Here is a 25,221-nt window from a genome sequence, read left to right on the forward strand (position 1 = left end):
CAATTCTTTGTCTGTCACGCAGGTCAGATGCTCACGCTTCGACTTCTTTAAACTTACTCGCCCAACGACACACAGTACTCACATCAACACAATCAGCGTAAATTGCTTTCATTCTCTGATGAATCTCCTTTGGGGTGACACCTTCCGCTGTCAAGAATTCAATGACTGCACGTTGCTTAAATCGCATTGACCGACTGTCTGCGCAGGGTTCCGTACTTCACACTGTAGCAACGCAACCGTTCAATGCTAAGACTTCCCGCCAACTGGAGCTGTAGAGAAGAGTCTACGGGGCAAGCCAGTACCTGCCTCATACCAATGCTGCCATCTGTTGGAAGAGTTACGAAGATGGAGGCATTACTTTTAGTCAACCCTCGTATTATATCCTGTTTCAGATGCCAAGCATCCGTCATCAAGCTACAAAACCACTTTCGTAATGATAGCTTCAAAGCTACTTGAAACTTGATAATGGATACATGACATCCCATAATGTGTGGTGTCACCGCCAGACACCACACTTGCTAGGTGGTAGCCTTTAAATCGGCCGCGGTCCGTTAGTATACGTCGGACCCGCGTGTCGCCACTATCAGTGATTGCAGACCGAGCGCCGCCACACGACAGGTCTAGAGAGAGACTTCCTAGCACTCGCCCCAGTTGTACAGCCGACTTTGCTAGCGATGGATCACTGACAAATTACGCTCTCAATTGCCGAGACGATAGTTAGCATAGCCTTCAGCTACGTCATTTGCTACGACCTAGCAAGGCGCCATTATCAATTGCTATTTATCTTGTGATGCATGTACCGTCAGACCGATGTTCACCAATTATGGATTAAAGTTAAGTATTCCAGAAGCTACGTACCTTTTTTACTAGACTCAACTCCTTTAACTGTTCCAGACCTCACGCCAGCCTGCGTGAGCTTAAACACGTGCCTTTCGGCTATCTCATAGTGGCTGGTCTGTCTTGCCAAGTCACAACATAATGACCATTAATACATCTGCAGCGTGGGATGCTTACCAGATAGGATTGACGGTGGATATTGAAAAAGTTCAAAGGAATGCAGTTCGTTTTGCATTCTAGCGGCATAGGGGAGAGTTGTCACGGATAGGATATGGGGGTTGGCCAGCAATTACTAAGACAAAGGCAATTTTGTTGCGGAGATCTGTTCACGAAATTTGATTCACCATCTTCCTACTTCGAAATATTTTTTTGACTCCTATCTATATAGAGAGAAAAGACTTTCGTAACAAAATAATATAGATCAGAACTCGCACTAAAATTTAGGCGTTCGTTTTTCCCACGCTCTGTTCGAGAGTGGAACGGTATCTAACGAATCTGAAAGTGGTTCGTTGAACTCTCTGCCAAGTACTTGACTGCGAACTACAGAGTAATCATGTACACTTATGCGCGTATGAAAGTTCATTCTGGTATATGAGAGGGGCGTTCAATAAGTAATGCAACAATTTTTTTCATGGACAATTTCGATTGAAAAAAATGATGAATTTGTTGTGGAACGTCGTAGAATATTCCCGCTTCAGCCCATATACTTTCGTGAAGTGACAATAGGTGGCGGCGCTATAAAAAGCGTTCAAAGTGGTGTCTCTAACGGAGGTGCATTCCAAGCAGAACTGTCATCGAGTTGAAATTTCCTGGCAGATTAAAACTGTGCGCCGGACCGAGACTCGAACTCGGGTCCTTTGCCTATCACGGGGAAGTGGTAGAGCACTTTCCTGCGAAAGGCAAAGGTCCCGAGTTCGAGTCTCAGCCGGGCACACAGTTTTAATCCGCCAGGAAGTTTCATATCAGTGCACACTCCGCTGCCGAGTGAAAATCTCATTCTGGAAACATCCCCCAGGCTGTGGCTAAGCCATGTCTCCGCAGTATCCTTTCTTTCAGGAGTGCTAGTCCTGCAAGGTTCGCAGGAGAGCTTCTGTAAAGTTTCGAAGGTAGGAGACGAGATACTGACAGAAGTAAAGGTGTGAGGACGGGGCGTGAGTCGTGCTTGGGTAGCTCAGTTGGCAGAGCACTTGCCTGCGAAAGGCAAAGGTCCCGAGTTCGAGTCTCGGTTCGGCACACAGTGTTAACACCGAGCGAGGTGGCGCAGTGGTTAGACACTGGACTCGCATTCGGGAGGACGACGGTTCAATCCCGCGTCCGGCCATCCTGATTTAGGTTTTCCGTGATTTCCCTAAATCGCTCCAGGCAAATGCCGGGATGATTCCTTTCAAAGGGCACGGCCGACTTCCTTCCCCGTCCTTCCCTAATCCGATGAGACCAATGACCTCGCTGTCTGGTCTCCTTCCCCGAAACAACCAACCAACAGTTTTAACCTGCCATGAAGTTTCATATCAGCGCACACTCCCCTGCAGAGTGAAAATCTCATTCCGTCATCGAGTTTCTTCCGGCAGAAAACCAGAGCATCTCAGATACAGGCGCTTGCAGAATGTCTACGGAGACCTCGCAGTGAATAAAGGCACGGTGAATCGTTGGGCGAGGTGTCGGATATCATCGTAAGAAAGCTGAGCAAACCTGTCCAATCTCTCTCGTGCCGGCAGCCGCACACAGCTGTCTCTCCTGCAATGTTTGAACGTGCGGACACTCTCATTCGAGGTGATCGAAGGATCACAATCAATCACCTCACTGCACAGCTGGACGTTTCTGTCGGTAGTGCTGACGCACGTATCCACCAGTTGGGATAGTCAGAGGTGTGTGGCCACTGGGTTCCTCGCCGCCTAACGGAAGACCATAAAGAGCAACGAAGGGCCATCTGTGTGGAGGTGCTTGCGAATGATGGGGAGGTTATTGATGCAGCAAGTCATTGGCTCAGACGCCGACTAGTAGTGAGTTACAATACAGGCATATAGGCCCTCCCAGTGAGGTAGAACAAGGCCGGCACACATGTAAGTAGGCTGTTTATGTGTTTGTATGTTGGGAGCGCTATGTAGCGCTCTGCATTAATAACTCTGACAGCGCTCTGCGCACTTGTAAGAGGCTCTCTGTGGCTGGTCGTACTAGCACTTGGAAGTTAACAGTCAGCGGTGATGGAAGTTGAGAGTGAGTTGTCAGCAGTGATGGAAGTTGGAGGTAAACAGCCAGCAGTGATGGAAGTTGGTAGTGAGTAGCTAGCGGTGATGGAGGTTAGAGGTTTGAAGTGTTAGCGCATGCGGAGATTTGGAGGTGTGTCTTTCATGGAAATGTAATTTGTCGATGATTATATAATTTTTGGAACTGGATGTCATGGACGATTACATAATTTTTTGAACTGGTTGTCACATTATAAGATAAATGCATTGTTTGCTCTGCAACAAAATCTTTCCATTGCTAATCACTGGCCTATTAGCAGTTAGAGCCTTCAGTAGTTAGAATCTATTATTTAGCTGACTGTATTGGCGCTTTCTGTATTGCAGTAGTTTGTGTAATAAAGATTTTTGTGAGGTAAGTGACTTACGAAATGTATAGGTTATTGTTAGGATTTCTACTAATTCAGGGCCATTCTTTTGTATTAATTATTTGAAGTCAGTTTATCATTTTTGAGCAGTCAGATCGCGTTACCGTTGAGTATTGTGAGTAATTAATGAATAGGAAAAGTTTGTGTTCTGTTTGTCACGGCCAGTTCTGGAGGTCAGTGTCGAAATTATAAAAACAAGCAAAGTGAGAGTACATTCAGTTTACGGACATTGAGTAAGCATTCAGCAGTTTAAGTAAAAAAATTATTAAACAAAGAAGTTTCACACTGAATAATGATTATGTTGAAAAATATGCTTTCGTAGGTAAACGAGTGGAGAATAATATTCTCTATTGGAATCCTGAATAAAATCAACGTGCTATCAGAAAAAAATGTTTTGCATTACTTAAGGAACGTCCCTCGTAAATTCACCTTTTCTTGTCCTCTTCAAATCCAAATGTAATCACTGCAAATCGCTGTTCGTTATCAGACCAAACGTTCCATTAAACCTACAGAATTTTTCAAATTGAAATATGAGGTAAGAGTGCAGTAATTAGATTTCTATCCGAAGATGACCTGACGCAACAGTCGGAGCTGGTAATCCGAATAAACATAAAAAGTTGATCAGACGGCGTCTGTCTTTCTTCATGGTGCAAGTTGGGAAGATCTACATTACTAAATGGCCACGCAATCACCCGGTCTCTGTGGAATGATGACCAATCTAACGGCTTCCAGGACTAATAAACACTGTTTTTTCAGTACTTCATATAATTATTGACCGAATTGAAAATTTAAAACGCTGCCACAATCTACTCATTAAGAGTTACAGTCTTACAATAAAGTTTTAACACAATAAACCAAATATTACAATTCGGAACTATGTCTTAAGGCAGCGTAACTCACGTCAAGCAAGTTACGCATGGGAATAGAAGCACTTAGCGACTCCCAACAAACTTTGCACATAATTTCAGACCTTTTCGACATTTGTTTCTCGCTGATACGCGCCATAAAATAATAAAAGGACAAAAGTTCATACATTTTCTCCATTCAGACAGCAAAACTTCAGCAAAAGTCCTGACGTTTTAATTTATAACTTCTTTACTCCTAACTATTAGCAACACATATTGCAGTGAGTATCTAAATATACCACTGAATGTACCTGTAAAGTTATACAGACTTATTCTAAATGATGGACCTATTTGCAAAACTTCGTATTTATTAAAGTACAAATCCAAAATGAACAAGCTTTATGCCAATTCGAAGAGAAAGATTCGAAAATTTTTTTCATAATTTTTGATATCAATTTATTAAATTTAATAATTTGTAATAATTTATAATTAATTAGTGTTTAGTAATTGATTAATGTCAACGGCCTTGCCGCAGTGGATACACCGGTTCCCCTGAGATCACCGAAGTTAAGCGCTGTCGGGCGTGGTCGGCACTTGGATGGGTGACCATTCGGGCCGCCATGCGCTGTTGCCATTTTCCGGGGTGCACTCAGCCTCGTGATGCCAACTGAGGAGCTACTCGATCGAATAGTAGCGGCTTCGGTCAAAGAAAGCCATCATAACGACCGGGAGAACAGTGTGCTGACGCCATGCCCCTCCTATCCGCGTCCTCCTCGGAGGATGACACGGCGGTCGGATGGTCCCGATGGGCCACTTGTAGCCTGTAGACGGAGTGGTTTTTAATAATTGATTAATAATTAGAAATATGATAAATGTTATAAATATTCAATGTGGTCACCGTTGGCTGCACGGCAAACATCGATGCGGTAGCCAAACTCGTCCCAAACATGCGATACCGTATCTGCTGTTACCCAGTGCACGGCAACATTGATCATGTTCCGCAAATCGTTCAGAGTGGTTGGTAGAGATGGGACGTAAACAGCTTCCTTCACATAACCCCATAAGAAATAGTCGCAAGGTGTGAGATCAAGAGATCTCGGTGGCCAGAAGTGCAGAGCCAGGTCCTCAAGTCCCCTGCTACCGATTCAGCACTGAAGAAGGAAGTCATTCAAAACGCCTCGTACGTCACGGTGCCAATGGGACCGAGCTCCATCCTGTTGGAAAATGAAGTCCTGGGAATCTTCTACAACTTAACGGAACAGCCGTTGTTCCAGTATGTCATGTACTTTATTTCCGTTACAGTTCCTTACGCAAAAAAAAAGAAAAAAATTTGTCTATAAACCTTTGTACGGGATACGGCACAGAACACGTTAGTCTTCGGTGAGTCTCTTTCGAGTTGCAATGGTGAATGTGGATTTTCCAATCCCCATATGCGATCATTGTGTCCGTTGACTTCTCCACTAAGGTTGCTTTATCGCTAAAAATTACACGCTGTAGAAATGCGTCATCCTCCATCTTTGCTATCACACAACCACAAAATGCGAGACGCTTCTCTTTGTCATTGGGGTTGCGAGCATGCACAAGCTGTAATCGGTATGGCTTGCATAGCAAACGCCGTCTCAGAACTGTCCATACAATTGGTTTGGGCATTTCAAGTTCTCGCCGGCCGCTGTGATCGAGCTGTTCTAGGCGCTTCAGTTCGGTACCGAGCGGCTGCTACAGTCGCAGGTTCGAATCCTACCTCGGACATGCATGTGTGTGATGTCCCTAGGTTAGTTAGGTTTAAGTAGTTCTAACTCTAAGGGACTGATGACCTCAGATGTTAAGTCCCATGATGCTTAGAGCTATTTGAACCATTTTGAACCAGGTTGTCGACTGGCTCTATTGGTAGACTTACTGGAACTGCGCCCCAAAGTTTCTTCAGTCCGTCGGACATCATCCTCCGACACACGCGGTCGACCTGTGCTTTTCCCTTTGCACACACTCCCAGTCTGTTTAAATTGCTTAAACCAAAGGCTAATACTTTTGCGAGTTTGTAGCTGAATACCGAATTTGGTACGAAATGCCCGCTGCACTGCAATTTACGACTAACTTTTCACGAACTCAGGAACGCAGAAAACCTTGTGCTCCGCCATCATTATCTCACTCTCAACTGACAGTGAAACGTAATGACGGCCCTATTGCCGCGCGAACTCTACCGGCCGCTTTTGAAACCATCATCCCCGCCCTCCGCGCTCGCCAAAAACTTTGGAACTTCCCCTTTTCATTGGTATAAAGCTTGTTCGTTTTGGATTTGTACTTGAATACATACGAATTTCTGAAAATGAGTCGATCATTTAGAATAACCCTGTATTATTGTACGACGCCCAGGTCAGGAGATGTGACGTCATAAACATTAAGATGTGAGAAAAACTAGCTTTTGCTTAAAACTGGCGCAAATTACCCAATTTATACTCTTCCATGGTTTGATAATGAGAGAACATGCATTATCTCATTCTAAAGCAATCACACATTTAGAGGTATTTTATACGTAAGAGATGACTTCTTTAAGAACCTACGGTAGTGGTGTGGGTGGGGGTGGATAAGCGGCGGGGGGGGGGGGGCGGGGTGATGGTGATATCAGAAAACATGCAGGAGCAACACGGCTCCGTATAACTGTGGACTAATTGATGGAGAAGTCTGGAGGCACCCTTTATCAGTGGTGTGTGACAAACTACTGATGGCGATGACACAGCATTCAACACGCATTCTAGCCGTGCAGCTACACAAGAGGATGCAGTGAGTTCCCGGTACGACGTAACGTACATCCGCTGAGCGGCCGCTGTGACGACAGTTCAAAGTCCAGCGCCGTGCCGCAGTCCAGCTCCACCCAGTCGGCTGGAGATAACGTGCGCCGGCGCCAGGTTGCGTCTCGCCTTCCAGGGAATTTCTGAGGCACTCAGCGGAGAGGCTATGCTTACTGCGAACTGTGAGCAAAGAGGGTCTCCATGATGCAATGATGCACTGCTCAGCTATATTCTGCTATCCTCTAATTTAACACTGCTCAACAATTTTTTTTAAATTTATTCCTGTTGTTTTTGATCTGCTGGATTCAAGCAATTAGAACTTACATTTCCAGTCATTTGCTGCTAGATTAATTAATTTACCGACAGGTTATGATACTGTATCTTTTTTTCCTCACAGATTTGATGACATTTAATCGTGGTTACGAAATAAATTTTTCCTTACCATCCATTTGCTGTTAGATTAATTACTTACATATGTATGGTACGGACAGGGTTATGATATTTTATCTTTTTTTCTTACAGATCTGATGTCATTTCACCATGGAAGCGAAGAGACATCACTGTAACAATAATCCTCCGAGTTTCAGTTACATTTGTGGATACTATACCTTTATTTGTAAAAGACGCAATTTTGAGGCAAGCTTATAACGCATATTTTGGACCTACATACTGCATGACACAACTGTGGAGAAATGGTCCGTGACCGGACAAAAAGAAAGCGTGAAGGGTTGCCTTTCGGAATCCTCATGTCCTGGTGACAATCAGTGCATCACGCAAGTGACTGCTATTTCTGTATCTTTAATACAGAAGGAATTGGTGCGAAAAACAGACATAAAATATCATATATTAATATCCCTAATTTATCACAAAGATGACCATCAAGAAAAGGCTGCAAGGGTGTCATTCGTGGCGGTGATGGAAAACTTTCTCGATGGTAAAAAAGCTGTTAACTATGAAATTGTCGTAGCTGATACGTTGTCAGAATTTCATGTCTTGGGATGTGATATGAGTGTCAAACTCCATTTTCAATCAAATTATCGTGATAAATTTCCTGACAACTTAGGAGACGTCAGTGACCAACTGGGCTAACAGTTCCATCAAAACCTCAGGACTACGGCAGAGCGCTGTCAAGGGAGATGGGACGAGCATATGATGGCTGGGGTGTTTAACGAGATCTCTGTGAAATAGCCCACAAACGACAGAGCTCGAAACGAAAATTCCTTCCTCATCAGAAAGTGTTAGTTATATGTCACTTTTAATAAACTATAACCTTCTTCATAGCGATATGTGCTTCACTTCGTGCCACTGAACAAATTTATACTCTATTCCTATTCAATTTACATTTAATTTAATTTAATTTGTATTGCCAGCTAAGTGCAAGAGACTTAAATATTTATCCATCTACATTACGATTTAATAATAAAACATGAAATACTGACTTTTGCGACTGGATAAAAACTGGAGCTTTCGGAAAAAAATCGACGTCGGATCTGAAAACATCACTCATAAAGTAGGTAAGAACAACTCCTGATAATAATTTGTACAACTACAGTCTTACACTGAAGAGTAAGAGCTTAAGAAATCCACAGGACCACGCCCCAGTACCGGAATGGTTCCTTTAGGAATGTCACTGCAGTTTCCTCATACATCCCTTGTTCTTTGAGCTGGTAGTCCGTCCCTGATGTCTTTGACGTCAGCCAGTCAAACTCCCTCCTTTCGTTCTTACTTCTTCCAGAGTCACTCGCTACGTTTACGTACTACGAAATTATCAGAAGACGAAAATAGAATTTCGGAAACGTTTTTCGGTGTCGAACTTACGTGTTGTCATAAGCGGTTTTGCTAGAACGGTCAAATATCGGTTTCACGATCGTCAGTTTGTTTACACAAATATCGTCTGGAAATTATCTGTTCTGGTTTCTGATGGCTATTTCTCTTCAGTTGTGTTAATGGTACACAACTTCATGCGCAATCTAATATTTCTGCTTCTCCTTCACTGCACAAGAAGTCACTCCGTCTAGATTAGCAGATCTAAAGAAATGACATAACATAACAACGCAAACACGTTCTAAAAACAGTTGTGAGTTTATATGACAGCAAAAATCGATAGTGGAATTGTAAATTCGGTGGCTACAGCAACATTTTCAAAATAGATATTGGGGTGTTTTCAAATGAGCAGTTAGATTTGATTTATTGGTTTATTGATCCATTTTTAAGCATTTTTCATGCAATTGATGTCGTCATTTTACATACATTATATAATTACAAAATAAGTCATACATTTTTAACATTCTGAGTGAGTAAATATGTTTTATGCTGCACATGTTTAGTAGTCATGTGTCGTGCAGAATGACAAAAGGAGATACTGTATGTGTAACAGATTGCACATGCTAAGAAAAACATTTTAACAAATATAAATGGGACAGGCTTAATACATGTTAACCATTGGGGAAAATGCATTATGTAAATAAAGCACAACAGCATGGTACAATAACATTTTCAGAAGAACTTATGTAATAGGGTGGTCATGTCATACAGCAGTTAACTATTGAGTAAAAATACATTATGTAAATAAAGCACAAGCGCATGATACAATAACATTTTCAGAAGTGCTCATTTAATATGGTGGTCATGTCATACAGCAGTTTTAATAGATTAGATCATTTTTATTACATACTTTAAATTCTTCTATTGTATAGAATGCCTTTTGTCCAAGCCACTTTTTTGTGATATTTTTGAAGACATTCAGTGATTCACTGTGTGCTGTAAGTGGTAGCGTGTTAAATAATTGTATCCCTGTCTATGTGTAACTGTTTTGGTTTGGTTTGTTTTAAGCCTAGTAACTGGGATGTCCATCATCTGCCTTTGGCGTGTGTCATGGCTATGTACAGACTCGCGCAGTTTATAGCTTTCTTGGTTTTCCTTTATGTCCATAAGCAACTAAGAATAAATAGTGATGTAAGTGTCAGTATTTTTAACTCTTTGAAATAGTCTCTACATGATTCATGGTTTCTCACGCCAGCAATACACCTAATGGCCTTTTTCTGCCAAAGAAAAATTCTTTTTGCCCCAGAGGCGTTGCCCCATAACAGCACTGCATACGTGAGGTGGCTATGAAGAAAGGCATAATAGACATTTAGTAGTAGCTCGTCCGTCACACAAGTCCTGAGCTTAGTTAGCAGATAGGTGACTCGGGATAACTTTTTGCATACATTATTGGTGGTGTTGGGAAACCGGTTTACGAAATCCCGTTTCGGGAATCCCATGTAAACAAAGTGAGTCCCTCTACTTCTATACTAACTTTCAACACAGTTTCCCTTCCTCCTACATCATTTCTTAATGTTCTTCTGCACACAGGTGTTCGATTTATATCACACTGCCCCTCACTGACAAAGGATATAACATTGTTTCACGTTTTGTAAATCTACGTTCACCTTGTGTATTTTGTTCTGATCGTGCGGAATGTGATATTTTTTGTTTTGTTTTTAGATTACAGCATATGTTATTACTCTGCCACTACCTTTACATGCGACACATCTTCCGAAAGATGAAAACCGAATTTCGAAAACATTTTTTCGCTTTCTTGTTTACATGTTACGGTCTGAAGTGGATTTGCTAGCTATTGTAACAGCTGTTTTCCATGCACCATGTATAAATGGGCTAACAAATCCGCTTCAGACCGTAACACGCAAACAAGACAGTTCCGACTTTCAGAAGATGTGCCGCATGTAGACGTAGTGACAGAGTAATAACATAATTATGCTGCCATAGCCTAAAAAGAAAACAAAAACTATCGCATTCCGCATGATCAGAACAAAATACACAAGGTTAACGTAGATTTACAAAACGTGAAACAGTACTATATCCTGTGTCAGTGAAGGGCAGTGTGATAGAAATCGAACACATGATTTAGTCAGCCGGCCAGTGTGGCCGAGCGGTTCCAGGCGCTTCAGTCTGGAACCGCGCGACCGCTACGGTCGCAGGTTCGAATCCTGCCTCGGGCATGGATGTGTGTGATGTCCTTAGGTTAGTTAGGTTTAAGTAGTTCTAAGTTCTAGGGGACTAATGACCTCAGATGTTGAGTCCCATAGTGCTCAGAGCCATTTTGAACCTGATTTAGTCACTATTTCTCTTCAGTTAGACAAAGCGTTAAAAACTTCAGTCTAATATTTCCATTTATCCTTCACTGTACAAAAAGCCACTCAGTCCATGTTAGCCGGAAATTTTTCAAAACAAGCTGAGAACTGACAGACCAAGCACGTTTCAAAACCGGTTGCGTTTACATGGAAGCAAAAATCGATTCCGGAATTGGAAAATCGGCAACTAGAAGCGGATTCCCAGAATCGATTTTGAAGTGTTTACATGACCACCCATAAGCGGTATTGGGAAATCGGTTTACGAAATCCAGTTTTGGGAGCCCCATGTAAACGAGATATATGTGTTTTTTTATGTACCGACCGGCGCGCGCGTGCATTCCCTCTGTGTGTTTGTGTGTGTCTGTGGGAGAATGGGTGGGTGGATGGGAGCCAATTATTACTACATTGTTATGGTAGTGGGGTGGGTGATCATGAGTGAGCATGTTGTCTGCTTTATATGATAATGTTTTTATGATGGCTACAGGGATGTTATTATTTATCTGCTGAATATTTTACTAGCTGTGATAACGTTTGGTTGCTAATGTGTGTTTGATTGTTTAGTATGTGTTATTTTCTGTGATTGTCTTTTGTATTTGGAAATTAGTTTGTACTGTTAGGAGATATTTTTGTTATTGAATATGACTTTTTCACGTCTGCTTCTATTGCGATAGATAGTGGTTTTCTTCTCCGAGATGTTTTGCAAATATTAAATGACTAGTAAATATATTTATGAACAAAATGGAGGAACATACATTGCAGAAAATAGTACCAGGCAAAATTCAATGTACTATTCTGGTTGAGATACATACATGGCATCATCCTTTGCTTAGTAGGCGCAACAGAAGAATACACCAATCAAACTATACGGTGTCAGAAACAAGCAGCTCTCGGCCACATCCTCCACGGATTAAACACAACTACAGTTCGAATAGTTTCTTCAGGTAGTTATCGACAGGGAAAATATGTTTCACAAAATTCATAACACAAAGCTGTATTTGGTTCTTGTATTGTATTTGGTTATTGTACTGCCGGTTTCGATTACAAACAATCATTTGGTATGAAACTCCAACAAAAAAAAGCTTACTGCCTACACAGCAAAAAAACGCAAACATTCTTTAACAAACATACGTCAATCAAGTTCAAGTTGAAAAATAACACTATAGGGTGTTAGAAATCGACAAGAAGAGTTGCATTCGCATAGGTGATGTATAACAAGTCGTGTGCATAGTAGTGTACTAAGGTGTATACTGTAACGTGCATCGTCTGTTTATACAGACAGTGATGTGGCAAGAAGGTTTATATTTTATTTTACACTGATGAAGAAACGTCAACTTTAATTGAAAGCGCCGGCCATTGTGGCCAAGCGGTTCTAGGCGCTTCAGTCGGGAACCGCGCTGCTGATACGGTCGCAATTCGAATCCTACCTCGGGCATGGATGTGTGTGATGTCCTTAGGTTAGTTAGGTTTAAGTAGTTCTAAGTCTAAGAGACTGATGACCTCAGATGTTAAGTCCCATAGTGCTCAGAGCCATTTGAACCATTTTTTTAATTGAAATCATTTAAAGACGTTCGTGTTAATTCATTGATGTAAATTATCGCTAATGACGACAGATAACCTTATTGCCGCAACTCCCTCTGACAAACAGACGACACATAGGCATCTCACAAGTAAAATCCTCGATGTAAAAATATTTTAATCCACCCGTGATGATGACATGACCATATAAATGCAAGTGGTGTTTTAAATGAAAATGAAAGTAGCTGAAGCAGTAAATCGATGTTTCTTTGTGTATTAAGAAAATAATGAACAGTCAGAAGCATAAGTCGAACATAAACCAGATCCACACAGAGTATATATTGAAATACTCTCGTCCACGAGTTCTTCAGTGCCATGTGATTCGTAGTTTACCAGCATTACATTGGGAGTTTAATTTCCTACAACAGGCAAAGGTAACAATGATCAAATTCCACAACATTCTCGGTGACAAATGTCTTATGTAACACCAGCTACAATGAATTACATTCTAAACCTAAACATAAGTCTTGTGGATACCACTCCACTGAAACCTTCGTGGATTGCGTGATGACAGAAAGAATGATATCTCGTCTCCTGTTTATTGAGCAGACTGACTCGTTCAGTAGGTGGCTGTTTGTAGACGCAGCTTGCAGAAGCACCATATTCTGAATTACACTCTGACACAAAGTTAGCTATAGTTGTGACTGTACTTTCATTCGGGCTATCTCAAATCAGAAGTCATTATTTAAGTTCCCAGTTAGTTCCCTACACTGCATTCGAGCGATGCATGCGAAGATTCCTTGAAGCATGGCGCAAACACATCCTTTCCCTTCCTTGACCTAGTGAGCTATAGCGCAGTCCATAAGGATCTCGATTTTTAAGAAACGCTAACGTTTTATAGAAAGATTCCGCACGATGTGACTCCATTAACATTACTCAGCTGTATCTCAGCATTAAACTAAGTTTTTGCATCTCGCGATGGAAGTTAATGAGAGTCTCGTAAATAGTTCAGCAAGACCAAGGTTGAGCTTGCACATTGTTTGCGAAACCTACGTGTTTACAGTAAATGTTTTCCTGCCTCGTAGATATATAGATGGCACATATAAAAAAAACTTCATGATAAATATTTGAGTACCAACAAAATCTCATTGCTTTTATTATTTGCTACTGAACACTTTCACGTCAATAATTTGCTCATGTATAGTATTATGATACATAGTCCAGAATAAAATGGTTTTTATGCAGACAACTGGAAATTTAGTACAGTCTTCATCACAATTTGGCGCAGGTAGAGTATTATCTTGAAAGAAATACAGCACTACGGAAATTCGATTATGAGGAGTGTCGTAGGACCGTTGCTATTCACAATATACATAAATGACTTTGTGAATAACATCGGAAGTTCACTGAGGCTTTTTGCGGATGATGCTGTGGTATATCGAGAGGTTGTAACAATGGAAAATTGTACTGAAATGCAGGAGGATCAGCAGCGAATTGACGCATTGTGCAGGGAATGGCAATTGAATCTTAATGTAGGCAAGTGTAATGTGCTGTGAATACATAGAAAGAAAGACCCCTTATCATTTAGCTACAATATAGCAGGTCAGCAACTGGAAGCAGTTAATCCCATAAATTATCTGGGAGTAGGCATTAGGAGTGATTTAAAATGGAATGACCATATAAAGTTGATCGTCGGTAAAGCAGATGCCAGACTGAGATTCATTGGAAGAATCCTAAGGAAATGCAATCCGAAAACAAAGGAAGTAGGTTACAGCACACTTGTTCGCCCACTGCTTGAATACTGCTCACCAGGGTGGGATCAGTACCAGATAGTTGATAGAAAAGATAGAGAAGATCCAACGGACAGCAGCGCGCTTCGTTACAGGATCATTTAGTAATCGCGAAAGCGTTACGGAGATGATAGATAAACTCCAGTGGAAGACTCTGCAGGAGAGACGCTCAGTTGCTCGGTACGGGCTTTTGTTGGAACAATTGATAAAACTCTAGTAGTGAACTCAGCGACGTAGTGAAATGGTCTGGATTCGAATTCGGGAGGAGTGAGGTTAAAATCCCGTCCGTCTATTCCGGTTCAGGTTTCCCTAAAGCGTTTCAGATGAATGTCTGGGTGGTACTTCCAACAATACTTTCCTCATTTTCGTGCAGTCAGAGCTAGTGCTCCAAGTCTAGTGCCCACAATTACGGTGGATGATTAAATTTTAACCTCTCTATTTTTGTAACGGACATGAGGTTACACCACAATTTTTTGTGATGCTACAGACTGTGCTACTTTTTATCAAGCATCTTTGTGCACCTTTTTGGGTCCATTGCGTTCCACAGACTGTGTGCAGTGCCAAACACAGCTGGAGTTTGTCCCACACTCACGAAACTAGCGTTGGGAACAGTTACGGGAATCCCTAATTTTCGACCGGCGGAAGTCCTTGTGGAGGTGGTCTGCTGTTACCTTCCTTCGATCTGTTACGAAGTGACATGTCTGTATATGTGTCGTGTGGATAACCGTCACCAGTATTTGTACAGTGTAGTGTTGTTTAGTGTTGTTATGGATGAATGAAGGTGTAAGGTGAAACGCAGTGTCAGTACATAGCTTATTCCTCTTCAAAAGCACCGAAGGAACAGCAAAGGTACTTGTCCACATTAGGCAGAGGTGAAAGTCATGGGATACCTCCTAATATTGTACCGGAGCTTCTAAAGGTCTGGCCGAACGGTTCTAGGCGCTACAGTCTGGAACCGCGCGACGCTACAGTCGCAGGTTCGAATCCTGCCTCGGACATGGATGTGTGTGATGTCCTTAGGTTAGTTAGGTTCAAATAGTTCTAAGTTCTAGGGGACTGATGACCTCAGAAGTTAAGTCCCATAGTGCTCAGAGCCATTTGAACCAATTTTTTGACAAATTTCGCATCAGTGTCGTAACGCATGCTTTCGCGTAGGCCCTTCATTGATATTTACTGTTATTTGACCGCAGTGTTGTTTGTCTGTTAGCACTGACAACTCTACACTCGTTAACTGAAGGCCGTCAGCCACTGAATTGTCCGTGTTGAGAGGTAATGCCTGAAATTTGGTATTCTTGGCACACTCTTGACACTGTGGTTATCGGGGTACTGAATTCCCTTAAGGTTTCCGAAGCTGAATATCCCATGCGTCTGGCTCCAACTACCATTCTGCACTCAAAATCTGTCAATTGCCGTCGTGTGGCCATAAATAAGTTGGAAACCTTTTCACATGAATCACCTGACTCCAAATGATAGCTCCGCCAATGCACAGTCCTCTTATATCACGTGTACACGATATTATCGCCATACGTATATGTGTAAATCGCTATCCCATGACTTTAGTCACCTCAATATAACCAGACACATGGCTGCACAGGTGTCCATCAGGAATTCTGGAATTGCTCCATTAATTTCCAGCTGCAGCGTGAGTTCCGCATCCCGTTTGCTGTTGCTATCGGCACCGGCAATGCAGCGCGCAGCACGTTGGCGGCTGTTAGTACCGTTCACCAGGCAAGGGAGACACTTGCTAGACGCTCCGATTTTTGACTTGCAAAACAAGTGGCGTCAGGGAACGGGCAGTGATGCCGTTGATGGCTTGGACCGCAATCAGGACATGATGTGGTTGCACTAACTTCTCTGATACTCTCTGACGACGACATGGAGGAAGCTTCAGTATAAGCTTCGACTTGCTTTAGGACATGCCAACAGCGAACAAAGCCCTTTTGTTTGTGCACGTCGACCAACGAGCAGGCTGGTGGACTGCAAACTACTGCTATAACTATAGAACCCCGCTTCGCTAGACTACAGGACGATCGGGTAATCGGTAAATCAGATTGTGAGGCTGATTGGTTATTAAAGCTTATCATAGAACACAATTGTGATTACTACTACTACGAATGTCGACATTAGAAGTATCGGGAAAATGTAGCTTGCGCTGATTCTGCTACTATGGCAATTTTTAGCGAAACGCTCAAGGTTGGTTCACATAACTTTAAAGCCTTCGCACTAATTTCTCTGTCAGGAAATAGACATATAACATCACTACACATGCGATTCGCCACAGTTTTACGGGAAAAATCACTTTTGAGTGCAAAGCCTTGCGGGTCAGCGTGTATCTGCTTACGTTGCTTGCCATACTGATTAAATTTGAACTGAGTTGCAACTCCGTGGCTGTGGTGATCGTAGCAGGTAGTCAAGCCACGAACATCAAAAAAACTCCAAACTATTTGGGTCTGAGAGTATGTGTAGTTTTTGCGTCATTTTGTATAATGTATCACTAGAAGACAGTGAGTGTACTCTGATGTTTAGTGTCAGTTATTTGACTTGCCTTGCAGTGTAGGTGGTTGAGAACGAGGCAACTGCAGACAGTTGTCGTTCTTGCAGTAGTTGTAACAGTTATTCCTGCCGTTGTTGTTGTTGGATTCCGACTGTTCTTCTTGCTATTGTTGCCGCTGCCAGTGCTTATTGCTGTAGCAGCTGCATCTGCTGCTGCCAAAACAGTAAAAAGTCAGGATCCGTGCTACACGGCGAATGTTATCGTCCAACCTAACGCCTTCACCGTCATGTACATGCAAGAACTATTAAGTCCGATACAGATGCAATTAACACCAGAAGGCAACCAAAATATGTCCTCAGTAAAAGCACATTGTTCAGTTAAGGTGTTGTATCTGACTAAAACCATAATCTGACTGCGTATTATAGATTAACCTGCCACACAGCGAGCGATCTCAAAACTGTCAATTATGGCAGAGCGTTAATAGTTTCCAAGGAATAAACGCTCACCACTAAATCACGTAACTATTTCCAATTGAATTAAAATGCTTCGCTGTAAATTAATTTCATTTCAGCAACCGCAAATGAAATCCTTTCGTTTCAGAAGTCAAGAACATCTGCTGTAAAATAAGTTCAACTATATTCTCACAAAACTTTATTAAAAACAATGCTTCGTAATATTTCATGACTATCGTTAACTCTTCAGTTCAAATCAAAAACATATAATACAGCCTCGGCATGAAGTATGTATAATGAGATGAAATAAATTATTGAAACAATTAAGCGAGAGGAAAATTTAATTATGTTGGGGAACTGGAATTCGATTGTGGAAAAAGGACGAAAAGGAAAAATTGTGGAAGATTATGGACTGGGGGAACGGAAAGAAAGAGGAAGCTGCCTGGTAGAATTTTCGACAGAGCGTTAATTAATCATTACTAACACCTTGTTTAAGAATTGTGAAATAAATGTGTGTACGTGGAAGAGACCTGGGGATACTGGAAGCTTTCAGATTGGTTATATTATAGTAATACCTATCTCGAAACAAAATTTTTAACTGCAAGAATTTCCAGCGGCAGATGTGGATTTTGGCCACAATTTATTGGTTATGAACTGTAGATTAATACTGAATAATTGCAGAAAGGTAGGAGATTAAAGACTTGGAATATGGATAAATTGAAAGCACCGATTTTTGTTGAGAGTTTCAGTAGGAGCACTAAGCAACAAATGACAGAAACGGTGGAAAGGATACAACAGAGAAAAAATGGGTAGCTCTGAGATATGACATAGTAAGGCACTTGCGGATCAAATAATTAAAAAGACAAGGCCTTCTCTAAATCCTTGGATATCACAGAAAATACAAAATTTAATTGGTGAAACAAGAAGAAATAAAAATGCAACAAAAAAAGCAGGTGAAAGGGAATAGAGAAATGAGATCAATAGAAAATGCAAAATGACCAAATAGGAACGGCTACAGAACAAATTCAAGGCTATAGAAGCAAATATAACTGGGGTAAACACAGAAACCGCCTATCCTAGCCCACCGCCTAAGGGAAAATTAAGCAGAGCTTTGTCAAGAAGAGAAACATGTGTATCAATACCAGGAGCTCAGATGGAGAACCAGTACTAAGCAAAGAAGGGAAAGCTGAAGAGTGGAAGGAGTATATATAAACTAAACTAAACTCCGCCCGAAAGGGCCATGAAGGCCCAACGGTATCGACCGGCCGCCGTGTCGCCCTCAGTCCACAGGCGTCACCAGATATGGAGGGTCATGTGGTCAGCACACGACTCGGAAGGAGTATAAAGACAAGGAAAATGAACTTGCAAGCAGTGTTATAGAAAGGAAAGAGGAAGTAGATGAAGATGAAATGACAGTTGTGATACTGCGAGAGCCGACCGGGGTGGCCGAGTGGTTCTAGGTGCTACAGTCTGGAACCGCTCCACCTCTACGGTCGCAGGTTCGAATCCTGCCTCGGGCATGGATGTGTGTGCTGTCCTTAGGTTAGTTAGGTTTAAGTAGGTCTAAGTTCTAGGAGACTGATGACCTCAGATGTTAAGTCCCATAGTGCTCAGAGGCATTTCAGTTTCTATCTATTACTGCTGGGGCTGTGGTGGGGGTAGGAAGTTGCACGTGGTCTGCCTTTGTTCAGTCGTCGACCCCATTTCAGCAGCCAACATGGTCTGGACCGGTGCTTATAGTGTTTTTGCTGTTCGCGCTTATTATGAAAACAACAGATCTGTGATCGCTACACAAGGAGCTTTTTGGAGACTGTTCAACATTCTACGCAACAATGTAATTCGGTCCTGGGTTCGGCAGTTGGAGGACACTGGTGGCACACGAAGAACAGATACACGTGCCCGGCGCAAATCCATCAGAACGCCAGAAAATGTGCAGCGGGTGAGAATAGCAGTTCAACAATCGCCGCAACGTTCTGCTCGACGACATGCTGTTGCATTGGGGATTTCAGACCGCAGTTGGATTCTGCAATGCGATTGGAAGTTCCACCCTTTCAAAATAATGATTGCTCGAGAATTACTCCCAGCAGACTACGCCAACCGTCCAAATCTGTGTGAGCAAATGCTTGCTCAGATCCCTCCGAATGCAGCTTTCTTCAGTAGTGACGAGGCACATTTTCATCTTAGTGGCTGCGTGAATAAGCAAAACTTTTGCTGCTGGGCTGAAAATAACCCCCGAAATTTTCATGAAATACCGCAAAGTGACAGCGTGGTGTACCGTATCACAATTTGGCGCGGTAGGCCCTTACTTTTTTGAGGAGGAAGGAGTGACCGTGACAGTGAATTCCACACGTTATGTTTCAATGTTTAAAATTTTCTGCAATCCAGAATGGACGAGATTGTTGAAGAACATGGACTGGAGGACATGTGATTCCAGCAGGATGGAGTTATTGCTCATATGTCTCGAACTTCACTTGATGTTTTGAGAGAAGTGTTTCTGGGACGCCTCGTTTCTTTGAGAGGTGACGTCGGGTGGCCTGCGGGGTCACCAGATTTGAGCATTTGTGACTACTTTTTTTGGGGATATCTGAAGGAAAAAGGTTTCAAAAGCCGCCCTTACACACTAACAGAGTTAAGAGAGCAGATTATTGACGAATGGAATGCCATACCCAGCGATATGTGTGCAAGAGCTGCTGGAAACTTCAGGGATCGTCTACAACAATGTATTGATGCTAACGGCCGCCATCTTGAGAACATTATTCTCAAAACCAATGTAAAATGGTATATTGTACTAATCTAGGAAATAAAAACATTTTTTTTCTCTATACATCAATATTTGCTTTTATTGCTCCTTAAAACTGCTTAGTCGGATCTGCCGCATCCTGTACAATGCGGCTGAGACCATCAAAGATCGATTTCAACTCTAATAACAGTTAACAGCGCGATACACTCTGATAACAGTTTTTCAGATGCACAGGATCGTAGGAACGAAAGCGTTCAAATATTTCAAATGCCTCTGAGCGCTATGGGACTAAACTGCTGTGGTCATCAGTGCCCTAGAACTTAGAACTACTTAAACCTAACCAACCAAAGGACAGTACACACATCCATGCCCAGGGCAGGATACGAACCTGCGACCGCAGCGGTCGTGCGGTTGCAGACTGTAGCGCCTAGAAACGCTCGGCCACTCCGGCCGGCGAAGGAAAGCGTACAGTGTACTTTACCTAAGACGAAACTTGGCTCGTTGAACGTTACTTCTTGTAGGATGAAATCATCTAAAAGACCCGTTCTCAACGTGGGGGCCGAGGCTGGTGGGAGGAGGACAAGAGGGGGGGGGGGGGGGGGGGGGGGTCGCTGAGGGTAATAGAGGGTGGCGCCGGCTTTCATTGAAATATTTTATGTTATGTAAGAAAAAAGATTTCCGCTGAAAAAATATTGATAGCATCATACTCTCATTTCCATGAAGCAAGTTAGGAAGCTGGCGCATCGTTAATTTAATGTCTTATTTCACAAGAACTGTTCAGCAGATCCCGTCAGCAGGAATGGTGAGAAAAGTCTTGAGGCATATGTCACAGATCACCCGCTGCGTTAGCTACTTACCAAACATTTAGCAACCACTAATGACGATAAACCGCTTGGTAATGTGACCACCACTTCGTTACACCACTGACTACAAATGTTAAGTTGTTGCCCACAACCATTTTGACTGCCCACCCGATTTCAATCAGGCTGCCGGAGTCAACTCAAAGGAAGTGAAATAACAAGGAGGTGAATTCTAGCGTGTGTTCAGTGGAAGCAGTCAACCGGGCTTAAAATAAAGTGATATATGTTCCGCCCTTTCCATGGATAAGTCACTGATTCGCAGTGGTAACAAGAGATCCCATGGAAGTGATTCACGGAGTGTCTCTTCTCCTTCGAAAGCATGTAGTGCTAATAAGAAAAAAAGATTCGAATTTAATCAAACTCCACCCTCCTTTCCTATCAGCAAAGTTAGTTCCAAGCGCGGAACCAAAGTCAAATATCAAGTTGATTATCCGACATCAGGCTTTACCAGCATTCTTTTGAATAACGGCGAAAGACCACAATGCGTTCTTTGGAAATTTCCGCTAAACGTAGCTTGAAGCCTATAAACATCTGCCTACAGAAGCATTTAGATGCGTCATACGAGCCTAAATTCTTCGCATTTGCCGTATATTCAGCTATAGCAACTACAGATGGTAATCTCTGCACCACTTTGACGACTGCACTGGAATTCATGACTCCTTACAGGAAAAAAGCGTTAGAACAAAATTATCTCTCGACGACGTCTGAAATTCGTCACTTCCTGGTCTCGAGAACAAAATACTCGAAATCCTCGATTCTGCCAACGACTGCTCTAGAACAATATGACATTTACGTTGACATAATTGACATTAAAGTGTCTCATGCGGGTGACGGGACGGAAGGATTGGCAGCTGAGCCTCAATGTAAATGTAACGTATTGCACATAGACCGGTGGAAAGACCCATTATTGTTTGATTAAACGGTTGAAGAATAGTAGCTAGTATGCATACAGTGTTATTTAGAGCGAAACAATAGCATAAAACTAACAGTAGAAACGGCAGATTCATTGGAATACTTGTTAGGAAATATAGGCCACCCACGAAGAAGGTCGCTTACACAGTCCTCATTCGATAGAAAGCTGAGAGGGACACTTACCAAGTAGGGCAAAGGACATAGAGAACACCCAAAGAAGATCAGACCCCGTTGTCACGGGTTCATTTTGTCAGTACAACAGTGTCACGGAAGTGCTCATCGAACTGCAGTGGTGGACGCTACAAGAGATGCGTTGTGCATCACTGCGTGGCTCGCTTAAAATTCCTAGAGCGTACTTTGAAGAATCAACCAGGTATACCGTTTATCTCGCGAAAAGGCCGTGAAGATATAATTAGGGAGATCGATCTCGCACGGGAGCTTAGCAAAAGCTTTTCTTCCCATGCACCATTCGCGATTGAAACAGGAGAGTGAGGAAGTCGCAATGGTACACGAAGTAACCCCCACCACGTAACGTAAAGTGCATTGCAGATGTACTGTCTTACAGCATCATATTCTGGGACAACTCTTCATTTAGGAAGAAAATTTTTGGTGCACAGGAGCGCGTGATACAGTTAATATACACTAATCAGCCAGAACAAAATGACTACCAACCTACAATCGATATAAACCCTTTCAGGCGATAGCAGCGTCACCTGGCAAGGAATGACTGCTAGTCAGACACACGCGCGGTGCATGTAGTATCAGTGAGCGTGCTGTCCGTGTATAGAATGGGGAAGGTACGTGGTCTACCTGAGATTCGATCTATTGTGATGGCCCAGAGACTCGGCACAAGGACTTCGGAAGCTGAAATCGCCTCCAGACGTTGTGGGTTCAAAATGGTTCAAATGGCTCTGAGCACTATGGGACTTAACAGCTGAGGTCATCAGTCCCCTAGAACTTAGAACTACGTAAACCTAACTAACCTAAGGACATCACACACATCCATACCCGAGGCAGGATTCCAACCTGCGACCGTAGCGGTCGCGCGGTTCCAGACTGAAGCGCCTAGAACCACTCGGCCATTCCGGCCGGCAGACGTTGTGGGGCTGCAGCCAGCTCCCATTACAGATGTCGGACGTCGTAGACTGGGCAGACAGGTAAAACAGGATAGGCGGCGAACTGTGGCGGAACGAACATCACACTTTAATGTTGGACAGAGTACAAGTGTGTCTGAATACACAGTGCACCGAACAGTCCTAACGATGGGCCTCCGCAGCCGACTACCCATCCATGTGCCAGTGTTAACACCACGACATCGGCAGCTACAACTGAAATGGGCACATGGCCATAGGCACTGGACGTTGGCGCAGTGGCAGAGCGTTGCATCCTTCTTCATCATGTCGATGGGAGGGCGCGAATCCACCGTCTTCCGGGGAAACAGCTTCTTAACACCTGTAGTGCGGGACGGAGACAAGCTCGAGGCGACTCGATTATGCTCTCAGGAACATTCACGTGGGCGTCCGTGAATGCAGTACAGCTCGTGCAAGGCACCATGACGGCCGAGGAGTTTCGTACACTGGTCGCATACAACATACATCCCTTCATAACGATCTTTCCCGACGAAAAAGGCATTTTGCAGCAAGATAATGCACCATGTCACAAGGCAGGGTGTGTGATGGAGTGGTTCGAGGAATACAATGGTCAATTCCAATTGATCTACTGACCCCCCAACTCGCCAGATCTGAGCCCGATCGAACACATCTGGGATGTGATTGACCGTGGCGTCAGAGCTCATCTCCCCCCTCTCCGGTATTTACGGGGATTAGGTGACTTGTGTGCGCAAATGTGGTGCCAACTTCCTCCAGTCACCTACCAAGGCCTCATTGCGTCCATGCTACGAGGCGTCACCGCTGTTATCCGTGCCAGAGGTGGACACGCCGGCTAATAGGTAGGTGATCATAATGTTCTGGCTGATCTATGTAGAGTGTCCACTGTAGAACCACTTACATCCAGCTCTTTAAACACTTGTGGTGTATCTGGACACACAGTCAAGCAGCAATACAGGCCGTTCCTGCGGTTGCCGAATTGCAGTCCTACTGCCGCTGCGTCGTCAAGGAACGAACGCAACAAACCGGATGGCAACAGCAACAGCACGCCTCGTCACTGAGAACCAGACACAACCATCTACGAGAACAGCAGCAACGAGTTATTTCGTGGGAAACTATGGCAGCCTGCATCGCCAACTTGTGGCGTTTTCTTCGCCAGTAGGAAGCACGACAACAGTGGCATTCGCCGTGTCACCTGCCCACTTGTAGACCGTGCCGCATTCCCCGGCCACCACAGTCTTATGCCAACACACATCAGCAACCAAACTTTTCTGACTCAGCAGACGAGCAAAGACGCAGTTCAGCCGCCGATCCTGGACCACTTCGCCTACGCCGTCTCCCAGAACAACCAATTAGTATGCTACGAACCTTCGCCTCACCAATCGTTGGCTTCTAAGGACTCCAGCCTCACGCTTGCTCTCCGTCTTCATCAGCACCTTCCTCCTGAAATGCCAGCCGATCAACGCCGAGACTTCATCTCATTGACGGGAACCTCTGAGGACTCCAACCTTCAAACTTGGTACCAAACTATCACAGACTTTACAACTGTTAATTCTGGACAACATTCAAGCCTGTGATCTGTCCGTATGTAGATATGAGATATTAGTCAGTGATTGTGATTCATCACGAACACCTCATTAAGAAGTATCATCGATTAAAAAACTATCAGACGGAAGTAAATGCGTACTACATTCAGAAGTTCTTTTTGTGTATTTCAAAGACGTATTCAGTGGCTGTCCATGTGGCTATTGCAGTGTATTTATTTATTCTATTCCTAATAAACCGTATGGTGTGAGTTGTCTACTTGTGAGCTTGTCCTCTCTATGTGCACGGTTCCCCTGTCACAACAGAAATTGGTGATGAGGATAAAAGTTTGATATATTTTGTCTCAAACATTATCGATGAGGTTAACATTTTCCAAGAGTTACACGCAGTTCATTCACAATTTCTCACAGCTCCCATCCTAGACAGCTCGTCAGACGTTTTTTCATAAACCTGGTATATTAACGAGTAATTATCATTTCAGTATGACCACTGTCTCCATAGATGTGAGCAACCAAGTATTATTATTATTGCAACACGTGAAACAACCGAAAGAGCTCGTCTTTAAGAAACTCTCTGGCATCGTCATACTAGCACATTT

At 43.1% G+C, this 25,221-nt stretch overlaps 1 pseudogene; it reads left to right on the plus strand.

Annotated features, from left to right (window-relative positions):
* Positions 1–4,806: 4,806 nt before the first annotated feature.
* On the plus strand, positions 4,807–4,924 carry LOC124614352 (annotated as a pseudogene).
* Positions 4,925–25,221: the final 20,297 nt, after the last annotated feature.

This window comes from Schistocerca americana, chromosome 4 (genome assembly GCF_021461395.2).
Source record: "Schistocerca americana isolate TAMUIC-IGC-003095 chromosome 4, iqSchAmer2.1, whole genome shotgun sequence".
In the NCBI taxonomy this organism is placed as follows: domain Eukaryota; kingdom Metazoa; phylum Arthropoda; class Insecta; order Orthoptera; family Acrididae; genus Schistocerca; species Schistocerca americana.